Consider the following 26,787-nt stretch of genomic DNA (forward strand, 5'->3'; position numbering starts at 1 on the left):
ATTGAGGAGTGGCGGAGTTAACCATTACCATACTGATTTGAAAGGTGAAATTGCATGGTGGGGTTGACTAGATGTAGAACTGCATAGCTGAGGGCAATCCTTGGTGTCAAGGTCCTTTGACTCAAGGAAAAGATGACAGGCAAGATATCCTTCAGGACGGGGACACTTGCCTTGGTAGTGTCCATACTTCCCACATCCGTAACTGGGCAATTAGCTGGTCCTGAGGGTGGACAAGGGACGAGGTGTTTGCGCGGACAAGGCTACATTTTGGTCACGGGTTTGGACAATAGCAGCGTAGAAGCTCTGAGGAGTAGATCGCATTATAGCCAGGCTACCTCGTAGTGATCACGTTCTTCCCAAAGACATCTCACTTTGCAATCTGTACATGGTGGTAGCCATTCTCCAAGTAAGTTTTTTATGGATCCTCTACGATATTTGAGCTATCAGGCAGCGCTTGACGAGTCTTACCGAGCACCGAGCAAATTTTATCTAGCGAGCACAAAAACCAAGCGAAATCCATGCGAAACAACGAGAGAGAGAGAGAGAGAGAGAGAGAGAGAGAGAGAGAGAGAGAGAGAGAGAGAGAGAGAGAGAGAGATAATAACGCCTCGAAAGATATAATAACGCCTCGAAAGAGCCAAAATGGCCCATGAGACAAGAAACTATACATCTGGTAATACATCTTTCGTCTACTGAAACAGAAAAAAGATATACTCAACATCATAGTGATGTTTGAGTCTACAAAGCTAAAACTAAGCTAAAACTGAGAATATGTACAAATACATGACTGATCCCATCCAAATTTGACCATCAACTTCTATCTCCCTGTCCTCTATCCCAGGATATCCCAGATGGGTAGATCCAGTATAGAGAGGCCGCTGAAAGGTGGCACTCGTCTTCGATGTCGAGCGATGATGCCTCTGATTTGGTGCAAATGGCGGGGTCTGGGTCGAGGCCCGGGTGGTCGAGGACGGCGAGTACGACCCTGTGCAGTGGCCTGATCAAGACGGACTCCTCTAGGCCTCGATGGACGTGGTCCTGGGGGTGTGGTTGTATCCATAGATGGAGTCTGCGTCCCAAGGTCCTCTCCCTCTCTACTGAAGAAGTCACGCATAGTGCGTTTGTCGATCTGTTGGTGGAGAACTGTCTTGTAATAGTTTGTCTCTGTGCCTCGTCAGCTCTAGTAAAAAGAGTCCGAGGCATCTCTGGTCCTCATAATCCATCACCCGACGTAATGGTCCAAAGCCCTCTCTGAAAAGGCAATGGTATCTCCCCCTGATCTCGTAATAGACTGTGCAGCGACAAATGTAATGCTCCTCAGATTCCACCTCTTGGTGGCATAGCTGACATGTCCTATCTATCCAGGCCATCTGCATGTATCTGCCTGTCTCGATGCGTAGTTGATGGGAGGAGGTACGAATCTGTCCACTGGCACTGCGCAACCCATGTGAGAGATGTACATCCATGTATGCTGGCCGAATCACAAAACCCTCCAAAGAAACATGCAAGAAGTGGTCCCTGTAATGGGCCATCTTCGTGCCTAATGGCTCTGGAGGTCGCTGCCAGGTCCTTTCTGTCTCCAGCTGCACAATATCTGATCTGATCACCCAGTTGCGCTCAGTGCGTGTAAGCTGGAGGTGCGGGCAGTCCAAGCTATACTGGAAGGGTGGAAGTGCATCCATCTGTAGTCCATGTCTCCCAAACCATGTCTGCATCTGTGCATACCAACAATCATGAACCCCATCTTCTGCTAACTGTCTGGAGGAATCTAGTGCCAATCTCGAATATCTCTCTGGGGGGAGTTCCCATATGCGATGTAGGCCTGTCACACTCTGAAATATGGCCTGTCGTACAATGAAAGAAGGGGGGAAGATATGGTGGAGATCCATCCTCATCTACGCTCTGGACGTCGAGAGAGCACGACTCAAATCCTCTGCTGTAGTCTCCGTCGATGTTGTGTAGCTCCTCTCCTCAATCGCGGGCGTCTAGATCTCCCTAGCTCCAATGCTTGGTCTATGAGAATGCCAGTAGCGGTAGTATGAGTGCGGGCAGAGCTCTGCAATGGTGTGTGCTCCTCTGGCTGCTCCTCTGGGGGTCCAATATCTAGTGTAAAGAAACCTGTAATCTGTCTCTAGGGTCGTCTTTTTCTAGCTCTCCTCAGTAAAAAGTGTCTCTGTGCCTGTGTAACTCAAGTAGATACAGTCCAAGACATCTGTGATCCTCATAGCTCATGACCCTAGATAGAGGCCCAAAACCCTCTCTGAATAGACAATGAAAACGGTCTCGTATCTCATAGTACACTGTGCAATGAAATATGTAATGTAACTCTGTCTCTGGCTCTAGATGACATAAGCGACATATCTTGCTATCTGCTGGTATCCCTCTGAATCTGCCAGTTTCAATCTCGAGCTGATGTGAGGATGTGCGTATCTGGCCAATGGCACAACACAAGCCATGAGAAAGATGTGTGTCCATATAGCTAGGTCGAATCACAAACCCATCCCCTGTGAGGTGGAGAAGATGCTCTCTATAGAAAGCCATCTTCATGTCCAACTCCTGTACCGGCTCTATCCATGTCCTTCTCGTGTCCAGCTGGATCAGATCCTGATGAATGGCTCGAGTAATCATCAGGTGGATCCTGATGATTACTCTCCACCTACTGAAAAGGAGGCAGCCTGTCCATGGTGAAGCCATGTGTCTGAAACCATGATGTCATCTGTGCATACCAGCATGATGTATCCCCCTATAGAGCTAGCTATCTGGAGGACTCTAGGGCAAGCCTGGCATATCTATCTCTGGTAGTATCCCATAGGCTAGTATCCCATAGGCCATGATCCTGTAATCATCAGGCTGCCTGTAGAGAGTACTGAGAAGGAGGCAAGCCTGTCCATGGTGAAGCCATGTGTCTGAAACCATGATGTCATCTGTGCATACCAGCATGATGTATCCCCCTGTAGAGCTAGCTATCTGGAGGACTCTAGGGAAAGCCTGGCATATCTATCTCTGGTAGTATCCCATAGGCTATGTACAAAGGAGGCTGATCTGGTAAGCGGCTCGATCTCCATAGGGGGGGCAGCTAACTCCGCTGGAATGATATCATGTGGTACGGACGCCTTGGCTCTAATCAGCCAAGAAATCATAGATACCAAGGGCCTCTCCATACGTCTCCAACCATCATGGCCTATAGAAGGTCCCCAAACCTGCACCCTATATAGCATAGTAGATGCAACCAAAGTATCAAAGAGCCATAGCTTTGTCCTAGGTTCCTGAAACCGAACTTGCGAACACATCCTCTCTAGTCCTCCCAAAGCCGCATAAGCTCTAGTCAGTCTAGTCTTTGCTGCTCTTCTCAAAGAAAATCTCGGCCCAGTGAAGACTACCCCCAGGTAAGTGTACGCATCTGTATTCTCCACCATCTCCTGACCATGTGTGAAAGTAGGTGCTTATTTCTTGATCCACTGTGGTGTGGTGTTAAACACCATAACCTTGGTTTTACCAAGGTTTACACACAATCCACTATCCTCTGAAAACCTCTGTAGTGCATCCAAATGTCGTTGCATACCCTCTGGTGAGTCAGATATCAACACAATATCATCAGCATATAACAACAATGGGATCCACGTCCCTGCCAGCTGGAACCTCTGTCACCCTCTGTCAATGTAATCAGACACCTCATCAACATACATACCAAATAGAGTAGGAGACAATGGGTAGCCCTATTTCATCCCAATAGTAGAGTGAACTAAATCAGATACCCCTTCCAAAGTGCGTACATGTCCCATCACTGATTTGTACAAAGCCATAATCCCCCAGATCAACTCTATGGGCACCCCCATCTCCTTTAGTCTGCACATCAATCGAGCTCTCGGTACCATGTCAACTAATTTGCGGAAATCCACAAAGCTACAATAAATCCATCTCCCATGTGACCTGCCCTCCTCAATGATGGCTTTGAGTGTCAAAATATGATCAAGAGTGGAGAAACCCCTCCTGAAACCGCCCTGACCCTTTGCCCATAGCCCCTCATCCTCTACCCAAATACTCAAGCGTTGCTCAAGAATGGATGCATACAACCGTGCCAATGTGTGTCCAACCATAATAGTGCGGTAGTTCCCAGGATCTGTAGGATCTCCTGCCTTGAAGATAGGCACAATAGTAGACAACCTCCAAGTCTCAGGTAATCCCTCACACATGGCACGATTGAACAACACTGCAAGAACCTCCATCAGCATATCCCTAGCATGTATAAAGTGCTCCGCTACTAGACCGTCATGATCATATGCCCTCCTGGTCCTCATCCTGTCAATGGCCCTCTGTACCATCCCAGTGGTAAAGAAGGTGCTCGTAGCTGGGCATGGCTCTGTAGGGTCTGGAAGGGGTTCCTGTCCTGGAACCGTATATAACGATGTCGCATAATACTGGCCCCACACACCAGGTGAAGTAATCACTGGGGGAGGGGAATGCTCATGAAAGAGTCGCCATGCCTCTCCTGAATCCCTACTCAAGAACATCTGATATAATTCTCGTTCCATCTGATCCAGGTAAGCTCGCTTCTTCCGTTGCACAAGGTGCCGGGAAGCAATCTGAGACTGTCTGTAAGTGATGACTCCTAAAAGAATATCCCTCTGAAGCTGGGCTCTCATCTCTCTGCACTCCTCACCATACCAACTGTTCTGGGCATGCTCCCAGAATGTGGTCTCCTGCCCGGCTGGGTGTGTGGGTATGCCATTGATGCAGCACCATGCAGTGTCTCAGTCAGTAAAGTGGTGCACTCCTCCATTGAGAGGCTTGTACCAGCTGTGCCCGCTGTGCCTTTCCATAGACGGTCCCAGATCTCCTCTGTATAAACAGAATCAGTCTCTGGCGTAAATGTATAATGAGTGTGTGACCTGCCTCCCAATGTCCGCACTGTACTATACTGGAATGAAACAGATAGTGTCAAGAGAGCATGATCTACTGCTACCCCCATTGGCCTTGCTCCCAATGTGAAATCCTGAATGCAAGGGATAAAGCTCGGCTGTGTCATTACATAGTCCACTGTACTGGCCCCATGTCTATGTGGAAAACATATGAAGCCGGCTGCTCCAGGAAATCGCTGTAAGTTGTTAAGTATGGCTAACCCATGTGTAGCCGTCATCTATGTGAGGTATCTCCCATTCTCCATCTGCTCTCTGTCATGTGAGCGTCTGTCAAGCCCCAGCTCCCCCACATCCAGCTCTCAAGTATCTAATCTGAAGTGTCGTAGAAGACTATCTAAGAGTTTCCCGTTCAGGCATTGAAGTCCCCTAGGAGGATGATATCACCATCCCTAGAAAACTCCCATATAACATCGTCCAGTATAGAGAAAGGCGACTGCCCTTTGAATGCAACATATAGTGACGTACTGGGAGAGAAATAACATATGGCAATGTATACAAATCGACCTGTGTCAGCTCTTAACCTCACCCACATGTATCTAGCATGCTCATCTCTCCGTACAATATGTAGTAGTGGTTGTAGCTCCTCTTTAAATAGCACTGCTACTCCTCCTGAACCTCTACTCCCATGCTCAGATCTCGTGACTGTCCTGTGGGCTATCTCCCATCTATATCCCCCCACATGTGGCATCACCTGTCTAGGCGGCTGGTGAGTCTGCGAGAAGAATACAATGTCCCTGTCTCTGAGACTGTCCTCAAAGGCCCCAACATCCAACCTCATAGACCCATTACAATTCCAAGTAGCCATCTTCAGTGTGGTCCCATAGGTCTCGCACCGTCATGTAGGGCGTCTCTTCATAATGACCACTTTTCCTTCTTTGTAAAAAGCTGTCTTCCCTTTTTCTCTTGCGGCCCTAATCTCTGGCTTCACTTCCTGCATGTGGGCAAGCTGTGAGAGGGTGAGATTGTCACCAAGGAAGATACCAGTCTTTTTGAGAGTGGGTCTCCTTCTCAAAAAGTCCTTCTCCTCAATAGAGGGAAAGCACAATATGAGAGCTCTTCCTCTCGATGTTTCCCCTGTGCCTCCACTTTTCTTACCAACTCTCCATGCTCTTGTGTGTGTCGCTCTTTGCATCCCCATTAGTACCATGAGCTCTTGTATTTCGTCATCAATTTTGTCTTGATCGTTGAGGCCGGTAACCCTCACATGCAAAGCCCTCATACTTCTTCGTTGTTCCTCCTTAAGTGTCATGTTGATGATTGTGGGAGTGGGGATTGATACCTCCTTGCCTTTGCCCTTCTTTGCGACCGAAATCCACTTCTCCGCTTCCTCCACTTTCTTATGGGTTTTGGTAATCATATTTGTCTATCATGACGTTTTTGCTTCCTGTTGTTTCTCCTCTTCCTTAATAGCTTGCATTTGCTCTTTGATTACCTTAAGTTCTTCTATCACTCAGGGTTGGATTTCTCCCTCTTCTAGTCCACCATTGGCTCTTGCCTCGGCTAGGTCTCTCTTGAGGGCTGAAATTTGATTTTTGAGGTCTTCAATTTCGGCCTGATGCTCCATTTTCTCCACAGTTTGAAGCTCAGCCTCGCTGATTTTCCATTGAAGAAAAACCACCTTCTCCATCTTCCACTCTTCCATCTCTGTCTTGTACGCCTTCATCTCCTTTTCCATGTTTGCTAACCTCTTGCTGGTAGCCATAAAAGTTAATTTCTTCATTGCTGATGATTCCATTGCATGCAAACCACTCAAGGGGGAGGGGCTAGAGCTCTCGGGAAGTGTTGGGTTTGCGCTCATGACCTCCATCACAAGATGGCCACACTAAACACACACCTGTTTCCAGAACTTTCCACACTTATGCATACATTTTCTAACGCATCAAGCATACATTTCGTATACAAATCCCCCCTCCCCCCTCCCCCCCCCCAATAGTTTCTGTGAATTTCTGAATTTTCTGCTATGAATTTTCGAATTTTTGAAAGTTTTTGATGTCCTCACTGCTGAAACTCAGGAACAACGAGGAGAAACTGTCATGCTACGCAGCTCTGGCCTTGCTCCCACCAATTGCTGCCCTGCCTTCGCCTACTGTCGCGCCCCTACTGCTGCCTCCCAAGCTTTGTGGATTTCCAGAAAGCAAGAGTGGGAACCATTGTCTACTGCCTGGCCAATTTTGGGTAATGGCCCTTGAGCATGAACTCAGGGTCCTGCTGCAAGCAACGATGGCGGCAACCGGCACGAGAAAGAGAGAGGGAGAGACTTCACACATCGTTGCGCTCCCCCATATCCTAATTCCTTGCTTATGTGTATGGAACCCATGCTTCCCACACCCACCTTCAGCCCCATAGACATCCTTTTCTGCATGGCTTCAGTCATGCTTTGCATGAGCACGTGCATCGTGCCCTAGTAGTAGGCAACAAAACTATGTGCGCAAAAAAAGTGATCTAAGAACCATGGCAGGCAATTCAGGGACTTGAAGGACAAGGTATTTCTCTTATCTATTCGGGGAACACTCCTAAACCATACCGCGTCGACGGGTAAGCTATTAGGAAAGAGTCCCAAATGAGCTTGCACTGCTGTGCTTAGAGCCTTCCACTATTGCTCTTAATCTGGGGTAAGCTCCTAAAGCCCTACAGTTGAGCTTGCAGTGGCTAGAGGGAATCCATATACAGTGATTGTACACCTTTGCTTCTCCTCTCAATCCTGGGCACGACCCTAAATCATATCGCGTCGGTGCGGAGAGAGTTGCGGCATAATCCCCATGATCAAAACAATGATGTTTTAGTCAATAAATGGTAACTTTGCCTCAAAAGTATCGAGCAGTTAAGTGAGTCTCGCGGTCATATCCTCTCCTGACAAATCTAATGTCCCTCTCCTGAATACGTGAGACCTGCCCAACTGTAGTGCAAGCCATCTCCATGTGCGGCTCAGCCGAAAACTTGTGAGTGCATGCCTCGCTTCTATGGACTCCATTTCCCTCCTTAATCCTAATCAGCACAGGCCAAGCATGTAATTTAGACAAGTCTGCGGAGCGATTTCAGCCTATTGACAAAACGTCCAAAGTGAGTTTGCCGACCATATAGGAGCACACATCCCATTCTTGAAAATTTATTGCATTACATTTGTACCAAGCTGGACATTTCCCTAACTACTCTTGCATCGGCGTGGGATACTTTAGGGTAATGTCCCATCTCCAGCCTAGCTCACTTGAACTGCACCTTTTCTTCTTCTCTCACCACGTGTGATGGTTGACCTGCACTTGTGCTTCCAAATTGGAATGTGTGTAAGGCTAGTCTTGGGTTGAGCCCAGTGAGGTGTTGTGAAAGGTAGAGGGCCTTGGAGAAGGTCATAGAGGACAATGTTAGAGAGAAATGAAATGTTATATTAACGTCTTCAAAAGGCCAAAATGACCTTTGAGACAAGACTGTTACAAAATTGTGAATCTGATACCATTTTTGGGTACAAAAAGACTAGAACAAAATACTACTAGTACTAGAATCCATCCTCATCTCCGTCAATGTTGTGTAGCCCCTCTCCTCAATCGTGGCCGTCTGGATTTCCATAGCTCCAATGCTCGGTCGATGAGAGTGCCGGTACAAGTCGAATGAGTGTGGGCTGAGCTCTACAGTGATGGCTGCTCCTCTTACTGTCCCATCCATATCTTGCGAAAAGAAATCTGTAATCCGTCTCTGGGACTGTCTCTCTCTAGCTCTTCCCTGTAAAGTGTCTTTATATCTATGTAACTCAAATAGATATAGCCCAAGACATCTCTGATCCTCATAACTCATGACCCTAGAGAAAGGACCCAAACCCTCTCGTAATAGCAGTGAAAATGGCCCCGAATCTCATAGTACACTGTGCAATGACATATGTAATGTAGCTGTGTCTCTAGCTCTAGCTGGCATAATCGCCATATCCTGTTGTCTGCTGGTATCCCTCTGAATCTACCAGTCTCAATCTCTAGCGGATGTCAGGATGTGCGTATCTGACCAATGGAACACCGCAAACCATGAGACATATGTGTATCCATGTAGCTGGGTCGAATCACAAACCCATCTCCTGTGAGGTGGAGAAGATGCTCTCTATAGAAAGCCATCTCCGTGCCCAACTCCTATGGCAGCTCTATCCATACCCTCTTGGTATCCAGCTGGATCAGGTTCTGATGAATGATTCTAGTAATCTCCACCCGTGTAAGAGACATCGAGGGTGTGTGAAGAGAGTACTAGAAAGGGGGCAGCCTGTCCATGGTGAAGCCATGCATCTGAACCCATGATGTCATCTGTGCATACCAGCATGAAGTGTTCCTCTGAAGAGCTAACTGTCTGGAAGACTCAAGGGCTAGTCTAGCATATCTGTCTCTAGTAGTATCCCATAAGCTGTGCACAAAGGAGACTAATCTGGTAAGCGCCTCAATCTCCATAGGAGGGGCGGCTAGCTCTGCTCGAATGATAGCGTGGGGTACAAAGGCCTTGGCTCTGATCAGTTGAGAGATCATAGATACCAAGGGCCTCTCCATACGTCTCCAACCATCTTCGCCTACAGAAGGTCCCCATATCTTCATTGCATACATCATAGCTGAGGCTACTAAAGTATCAAAGAGCCATAACTTTGTCCGAGGTTCCTGGAGCTGAACCTGCGAACAAATCCTCTCCAAGCCTCCCAAGGCCGCATAAGCTCTAGTCAGTCTAGTCTCTGCTGCTCTCCCCAAAGAAAACCTCGGCCCAGTGAAGACAACCCCAAGGTAAGTGTATGCATCTGTATACTCTAAAATCTCATGACCATATGTGAAAGTCGGTGCTGATCTCTTGATTCACTGTGGTGTGGTGTTAAACACCATAACCTTGATTTTACCAAGGTTTACAGACAATCCACTATCCTCTGCAAAACTGTGTAATGCATCCAACTGTCGCTGCATACCCTCTGGTGAGTCAAAGATCAACACAATATCATCAGCATATAACAACAATGGGATCCACGTCCCTGCCAGCTGGGCACCTCTATCATCTCTCTGTCAATGTAATCAAACACCTCATCAACATACATACGAAATAGAGTAGGAGACAATGGGCAACCTTGTTTCACCCCAATGGTGGAGTGAACTAAATCAGATATCCTCTTCGGGGTGCGTACATGTCCCATCACTGGTCTGTATAGAGCCATAATCCCCCAAATCAACACTATGGGCACCCCCATCTCCTGCAGTCTGCGCATCAATCAAGCTCTCGGTATCATGTCAAGAGAGCCGCTTTACCCCCATGTTCTTCTTCTTTTCATCTATTGGTTGCCCAATTTCAAGGACTCTGCAGAAATGCGCACACACACTTTTTTTTTCTTTTGTAAATCAATTTAATTTAACTATCTGTGGGAAACCTCAAAGAGAGGAAAACCCACCAAAAAGATGTACAAGGAAAGGAACACAGCAGTGTTCGACGGGATAAAATATCTAAAAGCATTCATAAGAAAGTTGATGTATCTCTAACGTGCGCGCGCACACACACGCACACACACACACACACACACACACACAGAAAGATAGAGAAATGAAATGCAATGATATATTAACGTCTTCAAAAGTCCAAAATGACATAGAGAGAGAGAGAGAGCCATGGACGCAGTTGAAGGTGTGATCACGCCCATCAAGGACTTTGCTAAGGATAGCGTCCGACTGGTTAAGCGATGCCACAAGCCAGATTGCAAAGCATTCACTAAGGTGGCCTTGTCGTAATAGATTTCGTAGCTCTTTGCGAGTGTAAGTTTGTATCCACAAAGAGATGAAATATTTGATGTGGCTGGACACATGTATCTTGTGAGTGATGTGTCAAATCAAATTCAGTTTCTGTGGTAATGGCTTTAAAAAAGAGAGAGAGAGAGAGAGAGAGAGAGAGAGAGAGAGAGAGAGAGAGAAAATGAAATGAAGTGAAATGAAATGTTATATTAACGTCTTCAAAAAGGGCAGAGTGACCTATGAGACCAAACTGATACAAAAGTGGTGAATCTGTTACAATGTCTGAAAAGTGTGAAAGTGTGAAAATAAATGTGAAAAACTAAATACAAAGTATTAGATAGACTTCTTAGGAGCATTCTGGGTGTCTGCCTAGAATGCTTCTAATCCTTTGTTGTAGTCTCCTCCGGTGAAGTGTGCTTCTGCATCTCGGTCGTGGTCGTCTCGATCTAAGCTCAATTGCCTTGTCAATGAGGGTGCCTTTGGTATGAATGTGGGTACTCCTTTGTGCACGCTGCTGGCCTCTTGCTTCTCCTTCCATTCCTGCTTCTCTCGATCCGAAGAAATCTATGATCTGCCTCTGAGGCTGTAGTGCTCTTTGTCTTCTCATTAGATTATCCCTGTGCCGATGTAGTTCCAGTAGATACAGGCCTAAGCACCTTTGATCTTGGTATTGCATGACTCTATCTAGAGGTCCAAAGCCTTCTTTGAATAGGCAATGGAAACGCCCACGTATCTCATACTATACGGTGCAATGGCATATGTAGTGTAATTTTGTCTCCGGCTCCATTCCGCATAACTTGCAAATTCTGCTCTCAGGTGGGATTCCCCTAAATCTGCCAAATTCAATTTCCAGCTGGTGTGAGGATGTATGAATCTGACCAATAGCACATCTCAAACCATGAGACAGGTGGGTATCAATGTAGCTCGGGCGAATCACAAAACCATCTTCAGATAGCTGTAGGAAGTTTTCTTTGTAGTCGGCCATCTTTGTGCCCAATTCTTGTGTAGGGTCTACCCATGTCCTCTTAGTGTCTAACTGTATAAGATCTTGGCGGATGATTTTATTAATCTCCGTTCGTGTGATTTCCAGTGATGGAGCCTCAAGAGAGTATTGGAAGGGGGGTAATCTTTCCATATTGAACCCGTGTCTCTGAAACCACGAGGACAGTTGCGCATACCAGCATGATGTATCTCCTGTCATTGCTAATTGTCGAGAGGATTCGAGGGCCAATCTAGTATATCGGCAATTATTTGTATCCCATAAACCATGTATAAAGGACAGTGATCTGGTAAGAGCTTCAATTTCTATCGGAGGGGCAGCTAGTTCCGCTCGGGTAATCGCATGTGGTACGGAGGCCTTGGCTCTAATCATTTGGGAAATCATCGATACCAAAGGTCTCTCCATTGACTTCCAATTATCCTGATCCACAGATGGTCCCCAAATCTGGACCCCATAAAGCATAGCCGAAGCCACCACAGTATCAAAGAGCCAGAGTTTTGTTCGTGGTTCCTGAAACTGCACTTGTGAACACATCCTCTCCAACCCTCCCAAGGCCGTAGAGGCTCTGGACAATCTAGCATCCGCTGCTTTCTTAAGAGTAAACTTCGGTCCTGTAAATACCACACCAAGGTATGTGTATGCATCTATGTATTCTACTGTATCCTGGCCATATGCAAATGTAGGTGCCGATCTTCTAATCCACTGCGGTGTGGTGTTAAACACCATAACTTTGGTTTTACCCAAATTTACCGACAGTCCGCTGTCCTCCGCGAATTTATGTAATGCATCTAACTGCCTTTGCATTCCATGTGGTGATTCTGCTATCAATACAATATCATCTGCATATAACAACAAAGGGATCCATAACCCTGCAAGTTGAGCACCTCTGTCACCCTCTCTATCAATGTAATCTGATACCTCATCTATATACATACCAAATAAAGTAGGGGACAATGGGCATCCCTGCTTTACTCCAACAGTGGAATGAACAATGTTGGAATCTTCTTCTGGAGTATGTACATAACCAGTTACTGACCCATATAAGGCTGTTTTGAGGTATGTTCCCATACGTACCAACTGTTTTGAGGTATGTTCCCAGATCCTCTCTTCTGATCAGGCTGAGTATGTGGGTATGCCTCTTGTGCTGCTCCATGTAGTATCTTTGTTAGCTGAGAAGTAATCTCCTCTACAGTATATACTGGCTCGGCTGTCCACATCCTATTATAGATCTTTTCCACATAGACTGAATCAGTCTCTGGCGTGAAAGTATATCTTGTGTGTGTCTTCTTCCTTTGTACTTGAGAGGCATTGTATTGGAAGGAGATTGATAAGGTCAAGAGAGCATGATCCACTGCAATCCCAACCGGTCTGGGTCCCACCTTAATGTCCTCGATACTAGAAATAAAGCTTGGTGAAGTCATGACATAATCCACTGTACTGGCCCCATGCCTGTGCGGGAAGCATGTGAATCCCCCAGATAAAGGGAAATTCTCTAGACCATTAAGTATGGCCAAACCATGTGTAGTTGCCATTTCCATGAGATGTCTCCCATATTCAGTGTGTTCTTTATCCTGTGAGTTTCTAGTAAGCCCCTCCTGTGATAAATCCACTTCTCTGAGCATTTCCTCAGAAGTATCATAGAATACTGCTTGAGAGTTGGCCATTCTGGCATTAAAGTCTCCTAAGAGAACGATGTCTCCATCTCTAGAGAACTCCCATATGTCATTATTCAATATGGAGAAAGGGGACTGTCCTTTAGGTGAGGAGTAGACTGATGTACTTGGAGGGAAGTAGCATATAGCGATATATAGAAATCTACCTGTCTCGGCTCTCATTCTCACCCACATATACCTTGCTTGTTCATCTTTCCTGATAATTTGTAATAGTGGTTTCAGCTCCTCTTTAAATAAGACTGCTACTCCTCCTGAACCCCGCTACCTCGCAGAGATCTCTTGTCTGGTCGATCAGCTGTTTCCCATAAATACCCCTTCACATGTGGCATAAGCTGTCCCGGTATCTGGTGTGTCTCTGAGTAGAAAACTATGTCTCTGTCCCTAAAATTGTCTTCAATGGCACCTGCATCTAGCCTATATGATCCATTACAATTCCACGCCGCTATCCGGAGCGTCGCCCCATAGGTCTCGCACCGTCATGCTGAGCGCTTTTCCAGAACCACTACTTTCCCTCCTCTATAAAAGGCGATTTTTCCCTTTTCTCTTGCTGCCCTGATCTTTGGCATCAACTCTTGCATGTATGTGTGCCACTTGTGCCAATGTAAGGTCATCTCCCAGGAAAATACCGGTTTTCTTAAGAGTTGGCCTCTTCTTTAGAAATTCTTTCCTTATTTCTATATTCGGGAAGCGGAGAATAAGTGCCCTATCCTTTACGTTTCCCTTCTCGTCGATTCCTTTCTTGCCTACTCTTGTGTGAGTAGGCTCTGTGATGCCCATGCGTTGTAGCAGTTCCCTCACTTCTTCATCTACATTCTCTTTGTCTTTGACTCCTGTGACCCGCACATGCAGAGCCCTATTCTTCCTTTTCTGCTCTTCCTCAATGGTCATATTAATAATGGTGGAGGTAGGTGTGGTCTCAGGCATCTGGGCCTTTCCTTTCTTCGCATCCTCAATCCATTTCTCTACTTCATCAACCTTTTCTTGTGTCTTAACAAGACATTCCGCCCATGAAGATGCCGTTTTCAATTTCTGTTCATCTCCTTCCCGTAAATCTTTCATTTGATCCTTCATGTCCTCGAGCTCCTTCAGCACTGAAGGTTGGTTGTCTCCCTTCTCCTTAGTTGCAAATTTGCAAGCCGCAAGTTCTCCTTTTAGCTCCTCAATTATTGCATGTTTTTCCCCCATGTGCTTTTCCATATTTGTTCTCCATGCTTCAAAACTTGCTACTGCCTCATCGAGTTTCTTTTGCATAACGCATTTTGTTATATTTACTTCGGCCTTGATTAGGTTTCCTAATTCCGTTTTCACGATCTGAATTTCCTCATTCTATATCCCCCGGATCTCTCTCCTTAGTTCTCTCATCATGTCTCCATACATGGAGTTCCTGTAGCTCTCAGCGTTCGCGTGCATTTCTTTCTTGATGTCATCCCTCATATAGTTTAGCTCTGATTTGAGCATCACCTAGACCTTCTCCATCAATAGCTCATCATGTATCCCGGAGGTTTTCCCAACTCGTAAGGATCCTGGTGATAGTACAGTATCTTTCTTTCTCCGTTTGAAAGTAGGCGTCGTTTTTTTGGGGGTGGTGTAGCTATCTACACCCGGCCCTTCCCCTTCGGTAGGCGGATCCATCGGACCCAAGCCACAAACGTGGGGCAAGGTGCTAGGGTGAAGGACTGAGAGTAAGGCAAACTTAAAGCTTTATTTTAAAGCTTAAAAACCTTTAAACTTTAAAAGTTTATTTCAAAGCTTAAAAACCTTTAAACATTAACGTAGGAGATCTTTATCTTTCTACGCGTAGATGAAGGAAGGGTGCCGGGGATGTGCTACGCGTAGGAAGTCCTTCCACGCGTAGAGGGAGAGGGCTTGTGTGCGAAGCGGGTTGCAATCGAGGTTCTCTCTCTTTGGTTGTGTACGACGCGCAGGGCAACAAGTAGCTCCTCTAGCTGTGGACGACGCGCACGGCAGCATTCCTCTCTCTCTCTCTCTCTCTACTGCGAATAGGTCCCTGTTGCACAGCGCTGAGAGAGAGAGAGAGAGAGAGAGAGAGAGAGAGAGAGAGAGAGAGAGAGGGGAGGCCTGCCTTGAAGCTTGAATCTCACGAAGGGAACCCAACTTCCATCCTGGCTGAAAACGTGTTGCAGAGAGGTGCGTAGCTTTTGCTGAATTTGACCGGCTGGTTTAAAGAGAGAGAGAGAGAGAGAGAGAGAGAGAGAGAGAGAGAGAGAGAGAGAGAGAGAGTCAAAGGGCATTTTGCTCCAATGAATGCTCTTGCTTTTAATCTGGATGGTAGAGGTTTCTCAAGTGGAGCCTAAGATGGTTATGTACGCGTGCATCATTTGATGTTGATTATTTCAATATCAGAGTGTAACAAAGTATATTTTTATAGAGGAAGAGCAGCTCGGTTAGTTTGCGTTAGTGTATGTGAAAGCAGGCATCAGGTAAAGGCTCATTGTGGTGTAGCAGGCTACAGTGTCACTTTCACAGGACACAGTTACAGTTAGTATAGTTGGTCTGGTCTGTTCACACTTGACGGACACTCTGGGCAGTGACACGTGGCAGGGATACGGATGGTGGCCTAGTGGACATGTGGCCAGGTCACACTTAGCTGGCTGACATTTATGAGCCGTTGGTGGCTCTTTATGATTGTATCTATGAGTAGTAGCCGTTGGGTCATTATCATTATCTTATATAGATGGTCGGGTCATCGTCTAGGTAGCGAGCCTTACATAGAGCACTGCTTCACCATCCCTGCACATCTGAGCCTCGACACCCCACTTGTACCTGTGAGTCCTGGGCTGGAGCTGAGTGTGCTGCCACGCCAGAGTCTGTACATGGTTCTTTGATCTAGTCGAGTCCACATGTTCAGGTCCACTGTTGTGTCTCTATTGTTATCCATTGTTTCTGTGTTTTATTCTGTTTGAGAGAGTTTCCATTTGTTTGAGTGTGATTGTCACGCACATTGCACTGAGGCGCACCCACACTGTAGAGAGCACGACGCATTATCTGCGCTACAGGTACTCTCATTTTGGCGATCACGGTGGGACCTCAACTGAAGTCTCACTGTGTTGAGTAGCTGGTTTCTTCGCTTCGCCTGTGCAGCCTGTTGGTCTGGTCCTCTCTCGCCCTGGTCCACCCAGTCCTCGTCCTGGTCTAGTCCTTCTCGTCCCTGGTCTAGTCCCTCCTCGTCCTGGTCCAATCCAGGTGGTCTAGTCACTCGCCCTGGTCTAGTAGAGTCTAGACCAATGTTCAGCCAAGTGAAGGTTGTCTTGCCCAAGTGAAGGTCTTCTTGCCCAAAGCTTGGTGGGGTTGGCGGTTACTTCATGACACATACAAGGAGGTCTTTGGAGCGTCAAAGTGCACTAATGAGTCCTCTGAAGTACTACCATAGACGGCGTCAACCCTTGGTGCCCAGTAGAAGCATATTAACCCATCACCCATACTTACTCATACGGCTACCTCCATTCCTTCGACCGGTTCTACATCCTCCAGGTCACCTTCTCCGGTAAGGCTCTCCCCCATTTTGTTACAGCAAGCTAGTGAGCAACAGACTCAGGAGCAAGAGGCCATGGAGGAGCTCACAAGTGTTCTGGCAAAGGTGAACATCAAGTTCCCTACCTTTAAAGGTCTCTCCGCAGAAGATGCAGACGACCATGCTCGGAGGTTTGTCTCTCTTTGCAAAGGTCGTGGCCTCAACAGAGAAGACGCATACCTGGTGCTCTTCCCGTCCACCTTGGATGGTCTTGCAGATAAATGGTACAGTCAGTTTGCTGAAAACCACTTTACTACTTGGACCATGTTAAGACAACAGTTCTGGTGAAGCTTTCCGACCAGGGGATTATCAAGAGAAGATTCTAGATGAGTTGGCCAACCTGTTGCTCCAGCCCAAGGAGACATTTGCAAAGCTCATGACCAGAACAAAGTCCCTAGTCGCCAAGCTACCTCAGCAACCAGGGGAATTCATGTGAAGAAGTGGGTAGAGAAGGCTCTGCCAAAGACTTCTCAACAAAAGCTCAGAGAAAGTCTCCGTCCTGAAGCCAGTCTCGAGGACTTTGTTGCTACTGCTACTAGAATAGAGGGAGCAAGAAGGCAGTTCACTGACTCTCCTCAGTTAGATATTGCCCCTGTACTCGTGGACAGTCCATCAGACCCCTTGACTTCTTTAAGAAGGGAACTGGAAGCCCTAAAGTTACAGCGGGCCCTTCACGAAGAGAGATCCTTCTCTCTCAGACAGGAGAAGCTTCCACATCAAGAGGCTTATGATCAACTTAAAAGAGAGTTAGAAGAGCTCAGGGCTCAGCAGGAGACTAAGGCTATGGTATGGTGTAGTTCATGCCGCTCTCCAGGACACCCTCTACAGGACTGTCCCCTTCGCTCTTATTGCCACTTCTGCGAAAAATCGGGTCATGAAGATAAGGATTGCTACTATATAAAGGGATTGCACAAAATACAGCAAAGTCTTGGTCCTCCTCTCCAACAGGGGTTAGCACGAGCATCCAACATGGTTTCCTACTACAGCCATCCCAACTACATGCCACCTTTGCTCAATACCCCTGCTATCCAAGGTATGTCAAGTACTTTCCCGACTCAAAGTTTTTATAATGCTAATACCACCTCAACCCCTCAGAGCTTCTACACTTCAGTCTCCAACTCTATGCAGCAACCACCTCGTCCCCCGTTTCATCCTTCCAATCGGCCCATACTCTGCTACAGAGGTGGAGAATATGGGCATTATCAGAGCAAGTGTCCTCTATCTGAGGGGTCCCCTCCTTGTCGTCATTGCCCTGATTCGAAGGATCACTACAATAAGGATTGTCCCACGCAGAGTGCATCCACGTCTTCAAGCTCAACTCAGAACCAGCAAGAATTCACCTTCCCGAAGATAAACTTGATTACTGTGAACACCGTTCCTCAACCATCGCCACTGCAAGTGGAGGAGCCTGTTGGTGTCCTTACTTGGGCACAAAGAGCAGCTCTTGGTCTCAGTCTGCCCACAGGTCCACCTCGCCAGTCCCCACTTCCTCAAGCTGGTCTATTTGACCCAAAGGACAAGTCCTTCAAAATTGCTCAGAGCAAACCAACTTCCCTGTTATCTGACATTGATGGAGCCTTCTTGGAAGCAGTGGCTGACTTGGAACAGATTAAGGTCCCAAAGGGAACCCAGTTCGAAGGCGCCAAGCCCACAGTAGAAGCCATCTTGAAAAATACTTTTCAGCAGGTGTCACTATACGACATGCTAAAGCTCGACGCAACACTTAGAAGTGACACCCTGTCAGTCATTCAGTCTCTGTACCCGGGGGCTGGGCCTAGTGGCGGGCACCTCCCTGTACAGCCCTCAGAGTCTTATTTGATTTCCTATCCATCTGCTCCCCTCACCGATTATAAAAGTCCTCGTCTCACTGTATCTATTCTTGGGCACCAGCTATCCGGCGTCATCGTTGATGGTGGATCTGGAATCAATTTGATGCCCGAATTCACTATGATGGCCTTAGGTCTAAAGCCTACCCGACCTGCTCCTTTCACTGTTACATTGGCCGATCAGAGAACAGTCTACCCAGTGGGCATAGTCGACAAGGTGCCTCTGAAGGTACAAGATTTCACTTTCAACTTGGATTTTGTGGTAGTTAATCTTCCCCAGGTAGAGGGAGGTTATCCCTTGCTGATTGGTAGGCCATGGTTGCGACATACGAAAGCACTTCACGACTGGGGAAACGACACCATGTGGATACATACTCCTGGCTCTCCAATGCAACAAATTCGTCTCGAAGGAGGTATGGATCCGGTCGTTCAGCATAGCTCTTTGTCAATAGAGTCCAACCCTGACTTGGAGCAGTCGGTCCCTCCTGATGGGTCCGATGAAGACTTACTGCAGTGGTTAGAAGCTACCTCTTCGATGCCATGCTATGTAGTCTCTCTTCAACCTTTGCCAACAGATTCACCCTCTCCCCCTGATCCTACACTTAAAGCTATAGCTGAAGCCAGTAATCCCAGTCAGCCAAGTGAGCCAGAACCAAGTGGACCGGTCTCTAGTGCCCATCCTTCAGAGGGTCCCTTGATGGAAAACGTCGGCCTGGGTGAGCCTATAACCCACCATAGAAGGGGGAAAAAGTCTCCCTTGCAAGAGTTGGCCAACACCCCAGCTCCTTCTTTAGCCTCTACTCCATCTGACCCTCCACCCATGCCGGAGCACTTTGAGGTATCTGAGGATTTACCATTTGCAGAGCTTCCATCAGGATGGTTGCAGGAAGAGTATGCTGATTTCAATATTGATCAGACGCCAGATCATAATGTCCAGAAGCTAACAGAGGCGGCAAGGTCCTCTCTCCCTGACGCAGCCTCGCCCACTACACCGCCTGACCCAGTCAGAGAGGTCAACCTAGGCGGCCCTGACAACCATCAGCCCATCTTGTTAGCCACTTGGTTATGGGATCACCCTGCTCTACTCGACCTGGTAATCTCTTTTGTGCGCTCTTTCAAGGATGTGTTTGCCTGGTCTTACCACGATTTGGAAGGAATCCCAGCAGAGCTAGGAGTCCACACAATTCCTCTGTTGAGGGGGCTAAGCCGGTCAGAGGATTGGCTTACAAACTGAATCCCAAATATGCAGAAGCAGTCAAAATAGAGTTGGAAAAAATGCAAGAAGCAGGTATTATTGTACTAGTAGAGCACTCAGAATGGTTGTCCCCTATGGTTATTGCCCCAAAGAAGCAGTCCAACAAAATTCGAGTTTGCGTCGACTACTGGGCTCTGAATAAGGTCACAATCCCGGATGGATTTCCAACACCTTTCACTGAGAGAGTCCTCGAAGATGTCGCTGGCCATGTAGTGTATAGTTTTATGGACGGGTTCAGCGGCTACAATCAATTAGGAATACATCCTGACGACCAAATCAAAACAGCTTTTGTGACTCCCTGGGCTATTTTTATCTACACTAGAATGTCTTTTCGGCTTAAAAATGCACCGCCTTCTTTCAATCGCATAGTATATCTCATCTTTTGTCCTCTGCTTACTGATCACCTTCGCATATTCATGGACGACTTTTCCACCTTCTCGGGTGCTCAATGTTCGACCCCCGTAGAAAATCTAAAGGAGCATCTTGCTCAGCTCTCTGCAGTCTTCCTCAGGTGCAGAGAGGCACGTTTGAAGCTCAATCCGAACAAGTGTCATTTTTTGGTCACAGAGGGCACACTGTTGGGCCATGTGGTGTCTGCTCAAGGTTTGGCACGTGACCCAGAGAAGATAGTGGCCATCTTGAAGTTACCTCCTTCCATAAATCCCAAAGGTGTTCAGAGCTTTGTGGGCCACACCGGCTATCATCGCAGGTTTATACGTATGTATGCATAGGTGACTCAACCATTGACCCAGCTCACCAGTGCTTTTGTTCCCTTCCAGTGGTCAACACCTGAGGCCGAAGCATTTGCATACCTCAAAAAACGCCTCACTAAAGCGCCTATTCTAGTTGCCCCGGATTGGGCCCTACCTTTTCATGTGCATACAGATGCCAGTCTGTTGGCTGTGGGTGCTGTGCTGACTCAGCCTAGCAAAGAGTTCAACTTGGATCGCCCTGTACATTATGCAAGTCGCCTACTCACCAAAGCAGAGCGCAACTATAGCACCACAGAGAGGGAAGGTTTGGCTATAGTGTATGCTCTACAAAAATTTCATCACTATTTGTTAGCGGTCCACTTCACAATTATTACTGATCACCATGCCTTGCGCTATCTGCTTAATAAGCCACAGGTCGCAGGTCGAGTATGGCGATGGCTCCTCCTATTCCAAGAGTTTGATTTTGAAGTGGTACTCCGTCCTGGTAAGCATCATGTAATGGCTGACCACCTCTCTCGCATTCACACAGGTGAAGAAGCTACCGGGATTGCGGATGACTTTCCAGATAGCAGTCTTTTTAGAATCGATACAACACCGGAATGGTACGGCGAGGTCCTACATTTTCTATCTACTGGGCTGTACCCAGAGAAGGCATCTCCACTGCAGAAGAGGAGATTGCTGTTGAAGTCCAGGCCTTTCACTCTGATTGGGGGGCCAGCTCTACAAATCAGGACCAGATGGTGTTTTGAAGCGTTGTGTCTCGCCTCATGAGGTGGAGCATATTCTGGAGGATGCCCACAATGGTCCCACTGGTGGCCATTACCCTGGTCACATAACTGCCCAGAAGATTCTGCAGAGTGGTCTATGGTGGCCCTACGTTTTTAAGGATGCAATAGCATATTCTAAGGTTTGTGATGTGTGCCAGCGCTGTGGGCCAAAGCCAAGTAAGCAATCCAACCGTCCTCTGCAAGTCTCGATGGTGTGGCTACCTTTTGAGAGATGGGGCTTGGACTTTGTGGGTCCAATATATCCCCCGGCTCAACCAGGTAATCGCAAATATGTGCTAGTGGCTATAGACTATGAAACAAAGTGGACGGAGGTACTAGCGACAGTAGATTGCACTGGCAATACAGTAGCCAAATTTTTATATGAAAATATTTTATTCAGATTTGGATGTCCCTTAGAGATCACCAGTGATAGGGGCAGTCATTTTGTCAATGACATGATCTCAACTTTACTGGCCAATTATAAGATTTTTCATCGCAAGTCGTGCTCTTATTACCCTAGAGCCAATGGGCATGCCGAGAGCACCAACAAGATTCTGATCGCACTCTTGAGGAAAGCATGTCATCTCCATCCAGCATCGTGGGCTTAGGCTGTGCACGGCACTCTTTGGGCATACCGCACATCTTTCAAAGCAACAACGAATCACACGCCTTTTCAACTCGCTTTCGGTTTGGAAGCCATAGCTCCATTTGAGTTCAACTCCGGATCCCCTAGGGTGGGCAGTCTGCGTGCAAGTTGGGGCATGGAAGCTGCTTCTATATCTCGTCTTACCTTATTGGATGAAAGCCGCCTTTTAGCTTCTCATGCTCTGCAAGCGGAGCAACTTCGTCGCAAAGCGTGGCATGATCGCCACCTCAGAAAGCCAAAAATAACGCAAGGCACATTGATGCTACTCTATCAGGCAAAATATTTGAAAAAAGCAAAGAAGCTGCTTCCAGGTTGGCAAGGGCCCTTCGTGGTGGAAGAGATTTTACCACAGGGGGCAGTCCAGTTAGTCACTCTAGAAGGAGTTCCCTTGCCACTGGTAAACGGATCAAGGATTAAGTGCTATCACTCGCCCTAATTATATACATATCTACTGATGATAGCTATCCCAACACCATATGATTATTCCCTCCCCAGTTCGGTATTTCTCCCTGGCTTACCATTTTCCCCTCTTCTCAAATCTTCCTCATGACAGCTCTTATCTTTCAAAACTCCCCTTGTTTCAATGTATGCATCAGTTACTGTTGTTCTGTCTCTCTTGTTCTGTCTCTGTCTCTGCTCCCCCTCTGTAATTTCCGAGATTCTAGTCTCATCCACTAGATCTTTTGATTATTGGATCTTGTTCGACGATTAAACCAGCTCAACTGCATCGCTCTTTTCCGTCTCTAATTTTTACAAGCACTCTCTCACCATCAAATCTCTCTTTGCCTTCTGGGACTATCTCTTGTAAAAGACTCTCAAATTGATTCAGTAATGATGTTTTCCTCCTGTTAATTAGAGCCCGTTCTAGTTAATAAACCCCATAAAAAGATAAGGCCTAAATCATTATTCTCTCTCTGATAGCATTTATATCTGGCTCTCTATCTAGGGCTTGTTCTTTCTTTTCACCCGCACTGTTCTTGCTTACTGAGCCCCTTGTCATCTCTTAACCTGCCCCACATTCCCACATTCTCTCCTCCTACAGAGTTCCCATCCTGACATTGCTCAACCCCTCGCCCCTCCAGCCTTCGCCCTCGCCCCACACCCTATCGACCCCTCGCCTCAGCCCTGCAAACTTCGCCCCAGCACAAAAATTTTGCCCCAGCCTACCTGGTAAAATTCTCCCCTACCGTATTTTGTTTGGACTCGCCCCTGCCCTATTTTTGTTTGGATTCGCCCCTACCCATTTTTTTCTCAGCAATTTGCCCCTACCTATTTTCTCTCAGCAATTCGCCCCTACCCTCTCAGCAATTCGCCCCTACCCATTTTCTCTCAGCAATTCGCCCCTGCCTATTTTCAATTCGCCCCCTCTCAAAATTCGCTTATACCCCTCAACACAATTAGATTTGCCCCTACCTAACTTCATTCGCCCCTACCCTAACTGGCCCAAATTAGCCCAACCCTTATTAATTCGCCCCAGATAACTTTCTAGCGCCTGCACTCTTCATTCGCCCCTACCCTAACTTACTCGCCCCAGCCTAACTCCCTTCGCCTATTAGCTCTTGATTCGCCCCTATACCCAATTCTCAATCGACTCCTCTCGCCCAGCCCCACAAAATCGCACCAGTTCCCTTCTGTCCAGCCTCTGCCTAGCCCAATCCCAAATCCTCTCGCCCAGCCCCACAAAATCGCCAAGCTCCCTTCTGTCCAGCCTCTGCCTAGCCCAATCCCAAATCGTTTTGCAGAAACTCCACCTTGGTCTGCATCTGAGTGAGTGCTTTTCCATCACTTGTCTAATCAACTGCTCACTGTTTGTCATCCACCCGACCTCACCATGGCAAGAGGTAGCAAGCAACAGGAGAAACAGCCAGAAGGAAGTAGCAAGAAAAAGGTAGAGTTGAAGAGGAGGAAAGCTCTGGTTGCAGAATCAGAGAGCGAAGCAGAGGAAGTATCTGCAATCAGCAGCAGCCATGACATAGATGACTTTACCTCCAGTGACCCAAGTGATGAGAGCTACAAAGCAGACTCAGCAGCATCTGATGATTCCGATGTAAATTCCGAGTGGGCATGCAGATTGACCCCACAATCACCAAGATAAAGAAGATCAAGGCGAAAGTGGTGAAGGATACAGTGAAGTCTCTACTCTCCTTGCCAGTTTCTGAGAGCCAGCAGACTAGGGTACATCTTCAGCGTCACACGTCTACTTCTACCCCTAGTTCTGCTGTGCCGGCACCAGTGTCTATTGCCGCTCCGCAGGACAGGATGGTCACTTCACCCATACAGGATCCTCTTCCTTCTTCTCCCATCTTCACTCATACACCGGTCACAATATCTCTCGCTCCACCTACAACAACAATCTCCGGGGCACCTACTACACCAACTGTACCTACTTCTAGCTCACCGGCTGTGCCACATGTGCGCCCTCCACCATCACATCCATCTGAGGGATCTTTAGGTAGGACCGACTCACTCCTCTGTTTCAGCTTTCAGAGAAGTTACTTCAGGACTCCAGAGCTGCTATTGCCACCATCGAGCTAGGCGCGGAGCAGCTAGTTGCAACCCACCAGCATCACTCTGCCACATACGCAGCTATGGAGGGATCTCTGCGAGTTGCCGAGGGTGCCATCGCAGATCGAGATGCAACGATTTTTGCACTACAGCAGGCATTGAAGATAAAGTTGAGGATTATTGATGACCTAAAAGCACAGGTGCAGGGATTTCAAGAAATGCTTATGTATGGTAACAGCCCTACCTAGGCTCCTGTGGGATATGGATGGACTGGGCCAGGGATACAGGTCCAGAATCCAGCAGGCTTTGCAGCGCTAGCAGGTCCCTCTCAGCCCTCTCAGCAGTTCATGAGACACTACCCAGCAGGTCCCTCTCAGCCCTCTCAGCAGTTCATGAGACACTACCCAGCAGGTCCCTCTCAGCCCTCTCAGCAGTTCATGGGACACTATCCACAGCCCCAGTTCCAGTACTTTACTCAACAGGGGTCCAGGGGTCTCAGATGCCACATATGCAGAGGCAGAGTGTTCCTTGCTGTGAAGGTGTTGTTGGTGCACACCGCCATGGTTGTGTTACTAGGCGTCCGGAGTTCACTTCAGGGCAGGTGCTTCCATCCGCTGTGCAGCAGATGGTTGCTACAACCATAGGAAGCCAGGTTATGCAGAGCACAGTACAGCAACCGCATAGTTATACAATCGATCTGATGGCTCCTCCCGATCAGGATACTTCTGGAGCAGCAGTGACGACGACACTTTCCCTTGGGTGACAGGACTGTGCTCTTGCCCCACCTTTCATTGTACATATAGTTACTTTTGCAGTTTCATTCAGTTTTGGCTCACCGAGACGGTGACCAGTCTTGTGGCGGGCAACCTGTAGCAAGCTACAGTGTCACTTTCACAGGACACAGTTACAGTTCGTACAGTTGCTCTGGTCTGTTCACATTGGACGGACACTCTGGGCAATGACACGTGGCAGGGATACGGATGGTGGCCTAGTGGACATGTGGCCAGGTCACACTTAGCTGGATGACATTTATGAGCCATTGGTGGCTCTTTATGATTGTATCTATGAGTAGTAGCCGTTGGGTCATTATCATTATCTTATATAGATGGTCGGGTCATCGTCTAGGTAGCGAGCCTTACATAGAGCACTGCTTCACCATCCCTGCACATCTGAGCCTCGACACCCCACTTGTACCTGTGAGTCCTGGGCTGGAGCTGAGTGTGCCGCCACGCCAGAGTCTGTACATGGTTCTTTGATCTAGTCGAGTCCACATGTTCAGGTCCACTGTTGTGTCTCTGTTGTTATCCATTGTTTCTGTGTTTTATTCTGTTTGAGAGAGTTTCCATTTGTTTGAGTGAGATTGTCACGCACATTGCACTGAGGCGCACCCACACTGTAGAGAGCACGACGCATTATCCGCGCTACATGTGTAAGGGTTCCGTGACAAGTCCCCCTAAGTTTTGTAGCTCCTTTTCGGTTGTCTCATGTTATTGCTTATCGCATAATAATTGTTGCGGCAAAGAGAGAGAGAGAGAGAGAGAGAGAGAGAGAGAGAGAGAGAGAGAGAGAGAGAGAGAGAGAGCACTTGTGAGTTTGCATTAATTTCACACATTACATCTGTACAACCTAGGCATTGCCCTAACTACTACTGCATTGGCACATGATAGTTTAGGGTACTGTCCCAATATTCCTGCCATCCATCCATATTGCAATGTGCATCAGGCGAATGCTGGAGTGAGGTGTTGTAAAAGCCAACGGGGCGTAGTTGAGAGAGAGAGAGAGAGAGAGAGAGAGAGAAATGAAATGAAATGGAATGGAATGAAATGGAATGGAATGAAATGGAATGGAATGAAATGTTATATTAACGTCTTCAAAAGGCCAAAGTGACCTATGAGACCTAAAAATTACAATGTGGTGGATCTGATACAAAGTCGGAGTAACAAAAGTAACAAAATGAAATGAAAATAACAATGACAATATGACAAAACGACTAAATGACTACTATGGAATCCTAAACTCCAAGATGTGAACTAATCAGCTAGCTGGGATAGCTAAAATCACAAGAGATCCAGCATCGGCGGTCGCTGGCGGATCTCATCAATCTCCTCCATGGTCAATAGTCTAACCGGGCGTCGTGCATGTCGGGCCAAAGTGATCCTAATCCTCTGATGCAGCTTCCGCCGGTGCTGTGTAGTCCTCCGTAGTCGCGGGCGTCTGGATCTCCCCAG

General features: G+C 47.3%; 1 protein-coding gene and 1 pseudogene across 1 annotated transcript in view; one reads left to right on the forward strand and one right to left on the reverse strand.

Annotated features, from left to right (window-relative positions):
* The window catches only part of LOC147439740 (uncharacterized), a 296,739-nt gene that overhangs the window by 223,700 nt on the left and 46,252 nt on the right, over positions 1–26,787 (forward strand). The gene's annotated exons all lie outside the window — the stretch shown is intronic.
* On the reverse strand, positions 1,925–5,137 carry LOC147439742 (uncharacterized; annotated as a pseudogene).

The sequence above is a fragment of the Adiantum capillus-veneris genome, chromosome 16, assembly GCF_014529385.1.
Source record: "Adiantum capillus-veneris isolate H3 chromosome 16, ASM1452938v2, whole genome shotgun sequence".
NCBI lineage: Eukaryota > Viridiplantae > Streptophyta > Polypodiopsida > Polypodiales > Pteridaceae > Adiantum > Adiantum capillus-veneris.